This window comes from Stenella coeruleoalba, assembly GCF_951394435.1.
Source record: "Stenella coeruleoalba genome assembly, chromosome: 8".
NCBI lineage: Eukaryota > Metazoa > Chordata > Mammalia > Artiodactyla > Delphinidae > Stenella > Stenella coeruleoalba.
The window spans coordinates 32,566,943-32,584,559 of NC_137154.1; the positions used below are offsets into that span (position 1 = coordinate 32,566,943).

General features: G+C 35.9%; 1 protein-coding gene across 4 annotated transcripts in view; it reads right to left on the minus strand.

Moving 5' to 3' along the window:
• Window positions 1-17,617, minus strand: part of LUZP2 (leucine zipper protein 2) — a 512,515-nt gene that overhangs the window by 343,150 nt on the left and 151,748 nt on the right. The gene's annotated exons all lie outside the window — the stretch shown is intronic.

The window sequence follows — 17,617 nt, forward strand, 5'->3', positions numbered from 1 at the left end:
CAATGGTGTGGAAAGGGAAGGAAAGTAGGATCAATAGAACATATACAAGATTTCAGGCTTTCTGCAGGGCACCAAATGGATTATTTTATTTAAAACTCCCTGTATCAGCAGGAGGAAAGTGTTATTATGTACATTTTGCAGAGGTAGCTAATAAAGGTTAAATTAATTACCCGAGTATCTATAGCCAGTTTGAGCTGCAGGTGGAATTCAAGTTCTACTTGACTACAAATTCCATAAATTACATCTTCTAAAAATCAGTTATATGGGTCCCTGAAGCTTCTGAAAATGTAAGTTCAGGTTTAAAAAAATGCCATAGTCTTTTATATTCTCTCTAACATCATCTTTAGTGTTTTCTTTCTTTTGGGTTCTTGACTGAGTCAGAGACAGAAATTAGGAAATAATGCCTTAGAGTAGGGAACACATTAGAGCCTTTTGCACCTTATAAAGAAAGTGACAAACACAGAACCCAAGGTATATTGATAAGGCTGGTTAGATAAATGGAATTACAAGGGAGACCAGATAACCATTCCCACCTCCTAAAACCATTCACATGCAGACATACACGTACAAGCACAAAGCAAACACCCCAAACCATGTCTGAATTTCTACTTAAAGCTAATTTTTCCAGTAGATTAGGACACTGCTAGTTATTGTGTATTTGCCAATACCTCTATACACAAATCACATGATTCTCGCTCAAGCATTAGATTTTTTGCTTAAACAGCTACACATTTGCTTCTGTATTCCAAGAGGATCAACATCCAGGAGATTAAAAGAACAATCTGCCAGAAGCACAGAATGGATCAAGTGAAAGGTTTTTCTAATGCTTCAGCATGGTACCTACATGAACCCAGAGGAGAAGAGATGGGTTTTAATAAAACCTATATCATCTTTATATCTTATCAAGATTTGTACGTTGCTGATCTAGAAACCAAGACGCTACTATGCCTTGACGGTGAAGAAACAAGTGACCCCTTAAGATCTTAGACTTTTAACCATTTATAGACTACTATGTTGCTGAACTCTGGCCCTTGCCTATAGTTATCTGAGAGGTAAAAGTGCATTAATAAACCAGAAGACAGATGAGAGACTATGGATTTTATTTTATTTTATTTTATTTATTTTTGGCTGCGTTGGGTCTCCATTGCTACGTGCGGGCTTTCTCTAGTTGCGGTGAGCTACTCTTCATTGCAGTGAGTGGGCTTCTCATTGCGGTGGCTCCTCTTGTTGCGGAGCACGGTCTCTAGGTGCACTGGCTCAGTAGTTGTGGTGTGTGGGCTTAGTTGCTCCATTGCACGTGGGATCTTCCCGGACCAGGGCTCAAACCCGTGTCCCCTGCATTGGCATGCAGATTCTTAACCACTGCGCCACCAGGGAAGCCCAAGACTATGGATTTTAGAATGGAAAAGTAAATGGAAAAGGGATAACATCTTATTTCTCTTACTTACTGGATAAATGTGAGACAGTTTGTTAGCTTCTTTTGAGCCTGTTTCCTTTCCTGTAAAATTGGGAATAGGAATGTCTCTTTCACTGTCTCTGGATGGAGGAAAAGAGCCCTAGATTTTTTTTCAAATGCTATTGCCTGGGTTAGAGCCTCTGCAATATGAAGCTAGCAGCCTTCCCCTCCAGATTACAGTTATAGACCTTGACTATGATCTGGGAGGAGAGGAGGTCTATGTTCCTGTCTGCACCCACCCAAAGTAGTGCTTCTACCACACTGAGCTAGAAGGGCTAAGATGAAGCAGATCAGAGCTCGAATACAAAAAACTCTGGCTCTTCTCAATAAGTTTTAGTAGATATCCCTAAATAAATGGTTCTTTTCTGTACACTATTATAACAATTTCCTGAAATTCATAAAAAATTTTATCATTTTCACCAGTTACATCTGCTTCATTGGGGCGTGGGTCTACAGGGTTCCTCACACAACCATTCCAGAAGTCATCTCTATCTTGTGTTTCTAAAATGATCTCCTCCATCACCTATGGAAGGCTTCCCACTACGGCAGCAAACACTGTCTTAAATCAAAGCGTTTGGCTGGAGGACTCCTGTATATGTATGTAGGAAAAATGTAATTCTGAAAAAGGTTTTAGCACTTTCTTTAAAACAAAAATTAGTATTTCCTACTTAATTACTTATAAAATAACTGTATCTTACTGAAAGGCTTATTTGGGTTTAAGTCTACAGTGTTTAGTTTTATCATTGTATTTGTTAAGTGTAAATTTCACGAAAGCATACAGAAAAATCCCCAAAAGGGGCATGTGTGTGTTTGTGTTTGTGTGTGTGTGTGTGTGTGTGTATCAGCATTCTCATTTTAGGTACTTTTCCCCTGATTAAATATACAATCCTGACTCCTGAAATTACTCCTTAGGAAATCTATTCAGGTCATAATGAGTAAAAATTTGAATCACTTCTTCTTGCTCTTCTTATGTCTTTCTGAATGTATTCACAAAATTTCACTAAATGTAATGCTACTGTGTTGTTGTTTTTGTTGCCTTTTGATTTTATGATTAGAAATGATAGAGTCAACCCAACATAGCTTGCTGAACTATTTCTTTCAGTAGCACAGAAATTTTGAGCTTTATTAAAAACCACTAAGTTTCTACACCATATAATTCTACAGTGCTTAATGATACTATGTTTTCACATTGTGGAACTGTATTTAAATTATGCTAAGTTGGCCATTAATGCTGTGAATTCAGCAGGGGGTGTTGAGGAGATAGAGACTGTCAATCTTTAGATTTGTTATTTTGTACCCTCACAAGTTGATGACTCTAGAAATTAAAATAGAGATAAAAAATAGATAGGTGGACAGATAGATACAAATTGATAGATAGATAAATATATAGATATACCCCAAGGAATTAGGCAAATATATGTTCATTAAAACTCTATGAGAAATCTAATATCTTTTCAATAGGATAACTGTATCTACTTTATACTCCAATTTTTAAAAGATATTTCAAAACTGAAGGAGAGAGGATATCGGGACACTATATTGCTTTATACAAATTCACTGACAAATTTAAAAAAAAAGAGGTGAAACTTTAGTGTTTTTTAAAGCTCATTCAAGGCATTATAATGCCCAAAATAATAAGTTCTCAAAAGTCTGGTATAGTAAAGTTAATATTCTCGGAAGTAATTATGATTATTTGTTTTATTTAATCTTGAGTCAAATTAGAAATGGTGTTTGCTTATAAAAAAGGATTTCTACTATAAAATGGTTCAGATTAATATCTACATCATAAACCTCTGACTCAGCATGGTCCTGTCATGTTGATGTCACTCTATATGAGACATAATTTCAAAATCGGTTATTAGTCAGAACTCAGTGGGGAGCCCTCAGAGAGGAGAAACCTCATTTCTGCTTTGTACCAATGTTAAATGTACAGGCTGGTCTTTGGGATGATTAATAATATATATTCCTTGTCCTTTTCTGGCAGATCTCTCCAGCTCAATCAGGATGAAATTTCAATTAACACCCCTCCAAAGGATAAAACCCAAAGACAACTTTGGATTTTAAAAACTATTTAATAAAATATCTCCCTTAAATATTAGACATATTACAATCAAACTGGGGACTGTCTCCAACAAATCACTGTGGGCATTTGGAGAAGACATATCTGAAGTTTAGAGCCTGGGCTTCTTAAAGAAAAAAGCCAAATAAGTGAACATTCTCAAGACGGATAATCTGAGAAGTATGTAAGGTTATTACTTGTAACTTCTTTACTTTGGGAAAGCTAAAAGACTGCAAATTTAATATGTGGCCAAGGTCAAACAAATAGTACATGGCTGAGCTAAAACTGGAACTCAGTTGGTCAGTGTCACCGACATGTTGGTACCCTCTGTGTTGACTCTCTATGCCACCACTTTATTTCCACTGTCTTCACTTTCTCCATAGAACATCATGTAATTGCATACTAGAAGAAGAGAAAGCCAAATGGTATTTTAATGTCATTGTTCGTTTAAACTGAACTGTTAGATCACTTTATTTTTGTTTAGTCATAGTTTGAAACTCCCCATTTAGGAATAATAGGTTCCACTTCTACGTTGCTTAACATTGTATTTTTAGCACACATCACAACCTGGATAATGTTATATCTTCAATAATCAGCTTTTGAATGAATTAATTTATCTATCTGATACTAATGTAAATACTACATGTAAGATATATATGCAGTGGGAAATGAAGAATAAAAGTACCACGGGATACAGTAGGCTGGTGAAGATCAGAGATTAACGTAACGCTCTTGATTTTATATAATACTGAGCTAGAAGGAAAGCTGAACTAACGTTTGTTTATTTCATCGTAATTTACACAGAAAAATCTCAAAATTCATCCCCACAATTAAACATGTTGTAGTTAATATCCTTTAAATCTCACCTTACAAATGATAAAACTCAGGCTTAGAGGGATTATCTAACATAGCAATATGCCTAATACCCAAAGTTAAAAGAAATGGTCAGAACAGAACATGAAACCAAGTTCTCTGACTGATTACAAACCCTGTATTCCTGTATTTTTCTTCCCTCATTGCCTCATTGCCTCACAGAAAACATGTTAGCTGGACCTGAACATAAGTTCACCCCTTGGATAACTGAAGCAATAAATATCCACATCTACTAATAAAATAGTATTTTGTAAATAAGTTCACATCTTCATTTACTAGACTAATGAAGACTCAGAAAAAAATCATAATTACATGTGGGGTTATATGTTTATACAGTACACATCTATACTCTAGATATTTAAATGTTTCCTGTTTCTTTCACAATACATTTTACAAAGTATTTCTTTGGAAGAATAGCATGGTCATGAGAAGAATCACGTCCTATATTTCCAGATACACACCATTTCTCCTGAATTCACAATGTACTGTGACGTATTTCTGGCTGTCACTTGGACGATATTCAAAAAGCCCAAAAGAACATTAACATCTGGAAGGCTTAGATAAAGATTCCTCTGACATGTAAGTTAATGAGCTAGATCTTCTAGAAAACTGTCTTCCCTTCAAAAAAGCTGAGACTTTTTGAGTCATTCAGAAATAACTTTTGGAATCATACAATGGGGGCCAGATGCAAGACTGAATGGGAAGACTGCATCTCATGAAAGCTTGCCAACCTTTCTACTCTGGCTTGGGATTTCAAGTTAGAAAGCTCAGATCCTATATTTTCTTAAAAGAACCTTCCTCTCACACCACTGGAACCAAATATACAGCTTTTTATTGAATATTTGGAAGGAAATGTGCCATAACCATATAGAAGTGAAACAAAAAGAGGTAATAGATAAATTTGACTTTAGAAATTTGGACAGTAATTTGTAATTATCATAACACTTGGATATTCTGTCCATGCAGTGAATGAATACCTTTATGTTGTTCTACCCTTGATAGTTATCCTACCATAACATAGTAATTTTTATTCTTTGTGAAATAAGAAGATGAAACTGCCACCTTCTCCTCTTATCACTCTACTTCTCCCTCCAAGGAAGGAAAAATGATAGCACAGGGAACTATATTCAATATCCCGTGATAAACCATAATGGAAAAGAATATGGAAAAAAAATATATATGTATAACTGAATCACTTCGCTGTACAGCAGAAACTAACACAACATTGTAAATCAACTACATTTCAATAAAAAAAAATAAAGATTTAATCTATTAAGGAAGTTGATAGAGAGAACCAACACAGTTGTTAAATTATTAAACAGGGAGGCAGTTAGAACTGAGGTGTCTCATGTCCTGGTGGCTTATGAAAGCAAAATGAAATCTAAGACTGTAAATGCCTTAAAGTTATGAAATGAAAACACTAAGGACAGCCAATTACAACAGCCAACTGATTGGCAATTACAAATAGCCAATAGAGTATTTTCCTTTCTTTGCTTCTGTACTTTTTCTACATAAGTCTTTCTCCTTGTTCCTGTTGGTCCAGTGCTCCTAGCCACTTCCAGTTTGGTATTGCCCAACTGGAATCAAATTTTGCTCAAATAAACTCTTAAAAACTTTTAAGATGCTTCAGTTTATCTTTTAACTCAGGGAATCAGGGTTATTATTTTTATTCTAACTTGACAGAGCTATATACATTCACTTGCTTATTGCTACTTAGCAAATTATCACCAATTTAGTGGTTTAAAACACTACTCATTTATTATCTCATACTTCTATAGGTCAGAAATTCAGCACCACATAGCTAGAATTTCTGTCTAGGGTCTCACATGACAAAAATAAGAGTATTAGTAAGGTTTTGTTCCTTTCTGGAGTAGCTGGGGAAGAATCTGTTTCCAAGCTAATTCCGCTTGTTCCCAGAATTCAGTTTCTTGAGTTCGTAGGATTAAGGTCTCCATTTCTTTGATATATGCACCTCTGCATCTCCAATTTAGGAATGATGTTTTGAATTCTCACATTTCAAACCTCTCTTATTTTCATTTCTGCCTTCAGCTGGAAGGAATCTCTGCTTTTAAAAGCTCAGATGAGTAAATTGAGCCCAGCCAAAATAATCCAAGATAATCTCTGTATTTTCAGGTCAATATATTAGTAAACTTAATTACATTTGTGAAAGCCCTTTTGCCATATGAAATAACACATTCATAAGAGTAACAGCAGGTGTTGAAGGTCATGGAGGTGAAAATCCTGCCAACAACATTATGTAAACTTAGGAGGAAAGATATTTCACCTCTCTGGACCTTAATTTTCTCATTGAGCCTAGAAAATTGACCATCTTTTATAACAAGTAATGTAAATGCACAGCTAGCACACATCATGCCCCCCATGCTTACTTTGTCTTCTTGCTTACTTTTATAAAGAATTTCCTCAGCACTAGCCAAGGTACTAGGCCTTTTACACACATGATTTCACTTAATTTTAAAAGTGCCATTAAATGGCCATTATCTTCATGTAGCAAATTTGAGCACTGTTATTAAGAGAAGTTGATAGGGACTTCCCTGGCAGTCCAGTGGTTAAGACCTCGCCTTCCATTGCAGGGGGTGCAGGTTCGATCCCTGGTTGGGGAGCTAAGATCCCACATACCTCGAGGCCAAAAAAACCAAACCGTAAAACAGAAGCAACATCTTAACAAATTCAATAAAGATTTTAAAAATGGTCCACATCAAAAAAAATCTTTAAAAAAAAATAGAGAGAAGTTGATAATTTCCTGAAAAGTACATATCTTCCCAGTGAAACAACTGGGATATATAGACACACACACACACACACACACACACACACACACACACACACACACACACACACACACACACACACACACACACACACAGTTTCCTAGTGCTTTCATAACAGTGGTACCACAGTTCTGGAAGCTAGAAATTCAAAATCAAGATGTTGGCAGGGCCATGCTCTCTCTCCTTGCTTCTGTGGTTGCCAGTAATCTTTGGTGTTTCTTGGTTTGTAGCAGCATAACTCTAATCTCTGTTCTACTGTCATATAACTGTCTTCCCTCTGTGTATGTGTGTCTTCATATGACATATTCCCATCTGTATGTGTCTTTAACTGTGTCTCCTATCCCCTTTTTATATATAAGGACACTGCTCACTGGATTATGGACCCACCTTACTCCTCTATGATCTTAATTTACATTAAGATCCTACTTTCAAATAAAGTCATATTCACAAATATCAGGGGTTAGAACATCAATATATCCTCTGTGGGTAGGGGGACCACACAGCTGGTATCTTTATAAGTTTACTTGAAAACAAAGAACAGTACTGACATTTGGGTTTCTCTCCGCCAAAAAAATGTCATCCATGCTTAAGCATGAAAATGAATGGAGGATTTTTTTTTAATTAGGGTATAGTTGCTTTTCAATGTTGTGTTAGTTTCCGCTGTATAACAAAGTAAATCAGCTATATGTATACATATATCCCCTCCCTTTTGGACCTCCCTCCCACCCATCTAGGTCACCATAGAGCACCAAGCTGAGCTCCCTGTGCTATACAGCAGGTTCCCATTAGCTATCTGTTTTATACATGGTAGTGTATATATGTCAATCCCAATCTCCCAATTCATCCTAATTCAAAAAGACACATGCACCCCAATGTTTACTGCAGCACTATTTACAATCGCCAGGACATGGAAGCAACCTAAATGTCCATCGACAGATGAATGGATAAAGAAGATGTGTACATATCTACAATGGAATATTACTCAGCCATAACAAGGAATGAAACTGGGTCATTTGTAGAGATGTGGATGGACCTAGAGTCTGTCGTACAGAGTGAAGTAAGTCAGAAAGAGAAAAACAAATATTGTATATTAACACATGTATGTGAAACCTAGAAAAATGGCAAAGGATTTTGACTTATGGAAAACTAACTTTACACAAGCAATATAAACAACGGGTTTTTTTTCTTAACGTACTTCTCAAATTTAGCAATGTCACCAAAATACTAAGAATATTATTGATAAATAGGCCAATATAACACAGCTTTAACGACTCTCAGATGATTCTACCTTTTAAGAGGAGCACAGAAAAAACTGTAGAACGAGGCAACTGAGAAGGAAGAAAAGACAACAAACAAAGAGACAACAGATGAGAATAAGGTCAAAGATTCAGTAGTTGTTTAGCCTGGAGAGAGGAAGGTCAATGGCTCATGCTTGCTACATTTGAATCTGAATATCAGAAGAACCCAAAGCAGAAATGTTATTAGACAGTGTCTAGAAGTGTAGAACGTAAGCTCAAGAGATGACAACTGCAGGCAAAATAAGGATATTCTGACAAAGTGGCTCAAAGATGATAGGATTCTACACAAATGGGGAGTAAACTCTCAAGAGAAGTGAGATGACCTCTAGGAAGTAATGGTTTGATGGGGATTCACTCCTAAACTGAGAACTGGGGTGATGATACACTCCATACCTGAGAATCTATAGCATGGTAGGTCATCTTCCTGGTTCTAATCTACAAATGCAGTTTTACTTTGGAATCTATGTGTTAGTAACTTTTTGCCTAAATCTAAATGTCTCAAGACTCAAAGACTGACTATCTTCATATCCTCATTGTTTTGTTGATGGAGAAAACATTTCTAGATAAAAAGGAAGCTCAGCATTTGACAGCTATGTACATAGTGGATAATCCAATTAGTATAACACCGAACTTTGCAATCATTACCTACACAGATTACTGACTTAAAAAAGATTTCAAAGTGTATGGAACGGTTTGGAAAATGAAAAACCACCATGTGGCCTTTGAACAGACCCAAAGAATTCACTGTAATTACTACACCAACCCCTCATTGGCACTGACTTTCTGGTGGCAGCAGGCTTGCAGTGCTGGCAACAAGCCCATCTTTGGAATTAATTCTCTGGAGGCAAAGACATTCCACTGTGCTGTCAGCAGCTACAGCCTTCCATTACCATAAGGATATGCTTTAGATAAGACACAAAACCAGACTGATTTCAGACTGCAAGACTCTATCTTTGGAGATGGCATGATAATCTTCCTTGGCATCATATTTCTCAATAATATCCTTTCTCTGTAAACGATCAGCATATTTTCAGGGACAATATGAAAGCATAATTTTTGTTTTCTCTGAACACAGTGAGATATATATATATTTGCATGTTAGTTTCCTCCCATGCTTACTTCCATCCAGCTTGCCAATATAGTTACATTTTTCATCCATCTGATGCCAAATTTTGCTTAAAGTTTTAAATCATACAGCCACTTCTATAAGAAGCCACTTATTATACCATCTTCCTGTTTCATCCCAGTTTTAGGAAACTCTCCTATTTCAGTTTCAACACATGAAAGTTTCAGGCAAAATTAGGCTGTTGTTTTTATTTTTTGCTTAGTGTACAGAACCTTGTGCAAAGATGTTTCTATGGCTTATATTTTACGATGGCACTCATTTGTTTACTTGTTTCTCACACGACTCCTTTTGGAAGGAAGAAATTCCAGTTTTCTTTTCTGCATTTCCAGGGCCTGGTCTAACAATTCTCTATCTACAAAGCACAAAGCAAGTACTTGATAAATGTTTGTTACTTGACTAAAGAATGAATTAATACCACTCCTTTTAGTCTAAACATCTCTAATGTGATTCTATATAAGGTGGGCAGCATGGAAGATGACAGGAGTTTAACCAAAAGGACACTACAAGAAAATAGCAATTTTATTGCTTTACTTATCATTAAACTTCCGGCTATGAGACAAAAGGGCAGTCTTAACATTCATCTAGAGTCTAGTGCTTTGCTAATTTTTGGAACAACAAGTAATTACTCTCTTTTGGAAGCTTATCATGTCCCATTCTCCCTCTTAATCTGATTACATTTGGACACTTAAATTTAACTCTCAAAGATCTTTAAGACCAATGGCACCTAACGTTGTATGGGAAGAACTGAATATAGGATCAGAAAGTCTGATACTTCTGAATATATAAAACTACCTGGTGACCAAGGATTTAGATTAAAGAAAATTAAACTGTGATTTATCCCATATGGAGAAACTTTGAAGGAAAGTTTACTGTGTAGCAAACATGTATATTAATATGCAAAAGATTTCCCTATGGATTGAGTAACAACTCAAGTTAAATGCATCATATGAAAGAGTGTGTGTGTATACATAAAAACTTGAGGAAAATGCTGATAATTAAAACATAAAATATCGATCTTTGTATATCTATTTATACACATGCACAGATATATAGCATACATATTCAATATTTCAACTTCATTTAATGTCTGAATATATATAGTTTTCGACCTGACATATTTCCTCCTTTTACTAGCACTCCCAATGGCAATCCTTTATTGCAATTACCACTTCATTATTGAAACAGATTATAAATATTGGTCCCATTCCCCCCAATTATGAAGCAGTATGATGACATAGAACAACTGGATATATCCTCCTGATATTTTGACATTTTAGCTGAAAACAGAGATTAAAATTGTTCATTTCTATATTTTTTGAACAGGGATATCTTGAATGTTGATAGCAGATCATAACAATAATAGATCATTCCCGACGTTATTGTTCTTGCAGTTTGAGTCTACATTCTCATCTCTGGAGATCACTTGGTTCTTAATGATTTCCAAGCCAAGATTTTTAGTTTTTTATAGAATCTCTGAGGAACAGAGATTATTTAATTATTTTTTCATTTTGAATAACACAGAATTGGAGTCTATTACTAATTGCCACTACCTATGGATTCCTGACTAAACATTTTTTATGTCATTTTAGGTGCTCTATAATAAGGCAGCAGTCTCCTTCTGCCAATAATTAACTAACTTGTTAATAAACTCCTTGTTCCTAATAATAAATATTATATCTGCCTAGATATATTCACTACATTCTATCATCGATGATGGTGCTACTGTTTCCAAAACTGGAATTACCTTCCCTAGATCCTATTACTGGTACAAAAATCCTACCTATCTTTCATAGGTCAGCTCAAATACAACATGCTCCACAAATCTTAGCTAATCTCACAGCAGACTTAATCTTTTCTTCTCTTAAGATACCCATAAAATTTGAAATCTGAATTTAGAACTTATTCTGATTGATTTATATATGGTTATTTGTAGGAACATGCAAAATAGTTTTAGGATATATTGTAATATATTGTTTGATACCTAGAGGAAAAGTAAAGTGCAGGCTATAAATGAGGTTATTGAATTGATACCTCAAGAAAAATAAAGCTGCTGCCTTGGGATTATATTCCTGTCTGTTGTGCCTTATGGAACTGAAGTGGACAAACATGGAGATGTTTCCAGGTATCTTGTAAGGTACTCTTGCCATAGCTTGTAAACTCTCCAGGACACAGATAAAGCTAAGCTACTTTGGCCTACAGAAGAGGTGTATGAGTAACACCTCAATATGCACGTGTAGTCTCCTCTCTTAGGAAGACTGAGGTAAGATCTGCTAAAAATTTCTCAACGTTATAACAAAATTATTAAATTTGTTCCATGTCTCTGGAGCCAAAATTATCCCAGGAGCAGGGCACTGTCGTGAAGCTTTGTCCTATGCTGACTGTAAGCTGCTTGAAAACAAAGGCAATAAATATTAGCTCTTTTCTATTCCATTACCAGAATCACTTGCCATCTCTTCACTGAAGTAAACAAAGTGATAATCTACTGTATTTTACAGTCTCACATTCTCTCTGCAGAGGTCTCTAGAGAGTCTTGGTGCTGCCCTCAACTATATATAAATAGCCACAGTCTTGCCTTCCTTACTTGCTTTTGTGAACCATGGACTCATTTCCTAAAATGCAATATTTTAATATTAAAGTCAAATATCTCAAAGATGAGTAACCCCTAATACCAACAATGCTGACAGTTGTGCTTCAGTTTTGAGGTCTACGTGCCATCCAGCAGAAACTGGATTGAATCCAGGCCTGATTTCCCATAAAGTACTTTGCCACTGAGGAGAATGAATCTGAGTTACTACTGACCTGAGCCTAATGTAAATCAAAGACCTAGAAAAGCTTCATGTCCCAATACCAATTAGTTCTCCACTGCCTGTGCGTTTTTGCTCCTGCTTGGAGTACCTGACATTTTGAAACAATTAGAGGGCATCTGGACTTATCAGAGCTGAACTTCTGAGCTTCATCCCATGGAATAAAAGCCATCAGAGCTGCCCACAAACTGTGACTGCCTCCTTTTTAAGAATCTAATAGAATTGGCCCTATATATTGACAAAGATTAAACTGCATCTTTGCTAGAATTTGAGAGGCACAACATTCCCCATCCCCAGAGCTAATTTTTTTTAAGGATCTTTAAAAGTGTTCAAAGCCTCTACAGTCAATGCCAAATTTCTATGTTAACTTATCAAGGCTAATGGATAGGGACAAATCCATTACTTAGGAGAGTTTAATATATAATTGATAATCGTTGACAAGAATATAGTGTTGTTTACCTAAATGATCCTGAGATTTATCACATTTCATTTGATGTATCACATTTCATAGGATCTAATATCAGACAAGTAAGAGAGAGTATGGCTGTTCATCTACAGGGATGACCTGTCTTACTGGGACACTAAAGTTTGTGTCCCTGTATAACTTGACTATGTTTTTTCTCCGGCCACCAAAACTGTGAATCTAAATGCTAAAGCAGAAAACAGATAATCAACAAGGACCTAGTATATAGCACAGGGAACTCTACTCAATATTCTGTAATAACCTATATGGGAAAAGAATCTGAAAAAGAATGGATACATATATATATATATATATATATATATATGTATATTTTGAAATTAAGAAAATTAGCTTCTAACGGCAAAGTTTCATATTCAAAATTGTTCAAATCTCACAGGAAAAAAAGTGCAAGTCCATTAGAGACAGCGGGAAACCAAAGAATGGGTATTGTTTGACTTGTGTGCATCACTGATAGATGTCTGTAATGGATTCTATTCTTAAAGGTACAAAGCATTGTATTGAAAGACCGGCCTCATTCTGTGTAATTTTAGTTCTCTTTGCCTATCCCTGTTATTATATAGCTCTGACTTTTAAAAGGAATATTTTACTACCTCTCTTCACACTAGGTAAAACCTTCCCTGGCAGTATATTTAGATGGTCATTTCTACTGTGCTCTCTCCCAAGCCAGAGAGTGCCACCCAGACAAGGGATCTCTACAAGCACACACCCATTGCTTTGGTTGGATTACACAGTCTGTGCTGCAAAGGTCTTTCCTGTTAAGGTTTAGCATTCAGAAGACCATGTCACGGGTACTAAGTAAGGCTGGGAAACTCTTCCAGATATATATCAGGTCATTTATAATGCTGACAACCATACGGAGACAATGAGAACTGAGAAAAATATAAAGCTAGAAAAAATATCAGAAAACACACAGCTTCTCTTAACCAATGTCACATGCTTTTGCTCATGTTGTTTTGGTTCTTTCTCTTAAATAAACAATTGCATTTAAAAACATTGTAATTTTAGCAACACTCTTGCTAGAACGTTGTTGGAAACTCAAAATCCCAAATCAAATGTGAAATGTTCCACAAATTCTAATTACCAAGATTGGTGACAAGAGTATATGTGATAGAATGAAAGGCCGAGAAGCTTATGACGTGACATATTAAGAGTGCTTACTGTCAGGAAGTGTGAATCTAAAGATCCTGGCACAATATCCCAATTAAAGGTTAACAGTAAAAAATGCTGATAGCCAAATGGTAATCATACACAGAATGTGCCCTGGTGGATTTTTCCATTTTCGGTCAACACTCTCACTGCACAGTTCATTTTCTCCAACAGCTCTTTGTTAATCTGCAGGAGATGTAATTGGTATACTGCAGAACAGTAACCATTGGCTGAAAAGGACTGTAATAAAAACTGGTAGGCATTTGTTTTTAATTAAAAGGCAATAAGTCCTGGGCGATAATTGTTCAAATATTCTTAGTGAATATCCTAGAAATAAATATCTTAAAAAGTCATTGTTGTTTTATATTTCACTGAAAGCCACAGCCACAACTGTCTTCCCAAAGTGTAGTCTGCTTTGTGAATATGACCTCATTCAACTTCACAGAATAGTATTCAGATGTCGTCTATTATTATCACAATTTTTCAGATGGCAAAAGAGAACTGCTGGGAAGTTACATGACTTGGCTCAAGGTCATACAATTGATGTGAAGGTGCAGCCATGCTATGGATTTTAGAGATTCCACATCCTATCTGACTTCATGTAGCCAACTGAAAGGCAAGGTCAGAATTTGGACAAAGTGAGGTCTGAGGTCCATGCTTACTGCAATTTCTCACTACCACAGTTTATTCTTATTGACCTCTCCAAAGGAACACAGAAGAACAGGAGTTGTGACTAAAATACCTGGACTCCAGAAACTAGAGGAGTAGAAGGTAACTGAATCAACTAATAATCAAAACTATCGCTATTTTAAAACCAGAAGGGCAGCAATTGAAAATATGCAAAGACATGAGCTTTGTACTTGGAATGACCTGGATCTGAAGCATGATTCTGCCCTTCACTTGGTGTGTGATCTTTGTCAAGTACTCATCCTTTCTCCATTTTTGTTTCCCCACATGAAAATAGGACAGTGGTTCCTATTTTAAAGAATTAAAGATGTTGTAAATCTATTTGCTAAGGTAACATAATTTTTAATAACACTGTGGATATCTTTTGAATGATACTTTATAAGAAGGAAGAGGATCAATATTTATAAATTATTAATCACTATATTTTATCTCTATTACAAGGTAAAGGTGATGACAAAGTCATTAATATAAAGTTAATTAAAATTATTGATAAAAATTCACTATGCCTTTAATAATTGATGGTATGCAATAAAATATTACCACCTGGTGAGGAAACACATATGGCTGTACACACAGTAGCTCTATCACCATGTTAAGGATGACAAGGCACAGTTTACACAGAGTCTCATATTCTGCTACAGTTATACACCTTTAGTTATTTATTTTGAGAAGTGAGTAGATGATTTTACTGAATAATATTCTATAAAACATTCACACTTCTTGATGGAAAGCTGAATGTCAAGTACACATACAAGAAGATAAGTTTTAATTTTGGTGAATTAAAGGAGAAAACAGATAATTTTAAATGCACATAAACCAAACTAAAATATTCCAAGTATTAAAACCCTAACTAGAATATTAAACTCAAGGAGACCTCATTCAACTTTTTTTTTCCCCAAACCCCAATTACTTTAGTTGTGAACATAGTTGCTGTCATATCATGCCTTAGATTCAGTGTTTGAATTAAGAATGTTCAGTTTGGGATCAGATGAGATGAAAAGGCCCTTATTCAACATTCAATTGTAAGCCAAATTGAAAATAAATGAGAGAAAGCTTCAAGATGGTGGAGGAGTAAGATGTAGACATCACCTTCCTCCCCACCAATACAACAAAAATACATTTACATGTGGAACGACTCCTATAGAACACCTACTGAACGCTGGCAGAAGATCTCAGACTTCCCAAAAGGCAAGAAACTCCCCACATACCTGGGTAGGGCAAAAGAAAAAAGAAAAAACAGAGAAAGAAGAAGAGGGATGGGACCTGCACCAGTGGAAGGGAGCTGTGAAGGAGGAAAAGCTTCCATACACTAGGAAGCCCCTTCATTGGCAGAGATGGGCGACAGGGGTGGTGAAGCGTCAGAGCCACGGAGGACAGCACAGCAACAGCAATGCAGAGGGCAAATCGGAGAGGTTCCCGCACAGAGGATCAGTGCCGACCAGCACTCACGAGCCTGGGACGCTTGTCTGCTCACCCACCGGGGCGGGTGAGGGCTGGGAGCTGAAGCTCGGGCAAGGATCTCATTCATATTTGATGGAGAAATTGAAATATTTACAGACAATCAAAAGCAAAGAGAATTCAGAACCATCAAACCAGCTTTACAACAAATGCTAAAGGAACTTCTCTAGGCAGGAAACACAAGAGTAGGAAAAGACCTACAATAACAAACCCAAAACAGTTAAGAAAATGGTGATAGGAAAACACATGTCGGTAAATGCCTTCAGTGTGAATGGATTAAATGCTCCAACCAAAAGACACAGATTGGCTGAATGGATACAAAAAAAAGATCCATATATATGCTGTCTACAACAGACCCACTTCAGACCTAGGGACACATAGAGACTGAAAGTGAGGGGAAAAAAATATATTACATTTAATTTGAAATCAAAAGAAAGCTGGAGTAGCAACTCTTAAATCAGACAAAATAGACGTTAAAATAAACACTATTAGAGGAGGCAAAGAAGGACACATACATAATGATCAAGGGATCAATCCAAGAAGAAGATATAACAACTGTAAATATTTATGCACCCAACAAAGGAGCACCTCAATACTTAAGGCAAATGCTAACAGCCATAAACAGGGAAATCGACAGTAACACTATCATAGTAGGGGACTTCAAAACCCCACTTTCACCCATGGACAGATCATCCAAAATGAATGTAAATAAGGAAACACAAGCTTTATATGATACATTAAACAAGGTGGAGTTAATTGATATTTATAGGACATGCCATCCAAAAACAACAGAATAAAATTTCTTATCAAGTGCTCATGGAACATTCTCCAAGATAGATCATATCTTGGGTCACAAATCAAGACTTGGTAAATTTAAGAAAATGGAAATCATATCAAGTATCTTTTCTGACCACAATGCTATGAGACTAGATATCAATTACAGGAAAAAAATCTGTAAAAAATGCAAACACATGGAGACTAAACAATACACTACTAAACAACCAAGAGATCACTGAAGAAATAAAAAAAATACCTAGAAACAAATGACAATGAAAACGCGACGACCCAAAACCTATGGGATGCAGCAAAATCAGTTCTAAGAGGGAAGTTTATAGCAATGCAATCCTACTTCAAGAAACAAGAAACATCTCAAATAAACAACCTAACCTTACACCTAAAGCAATTAGAGAAAGAACAAAAAAAACCCAAAGTTGGCAGAAGGAAAAATATCATAAAGATCAGGTCAGAAATAAATGAAAAAGAAATGAAGAAAACAATTGCTAAGATGGGTAAAATTAAACGCTAGTTCTTTGAGAAGATAAACAAAATTGATAAACCACTAGCCAGACTCATCAAGAAAAAAAGGGGGAACTCTAAAATCAATATAATGAATGAAATGAAAAACATAATGAAATGAAAAAGGAGACGTAACAACTG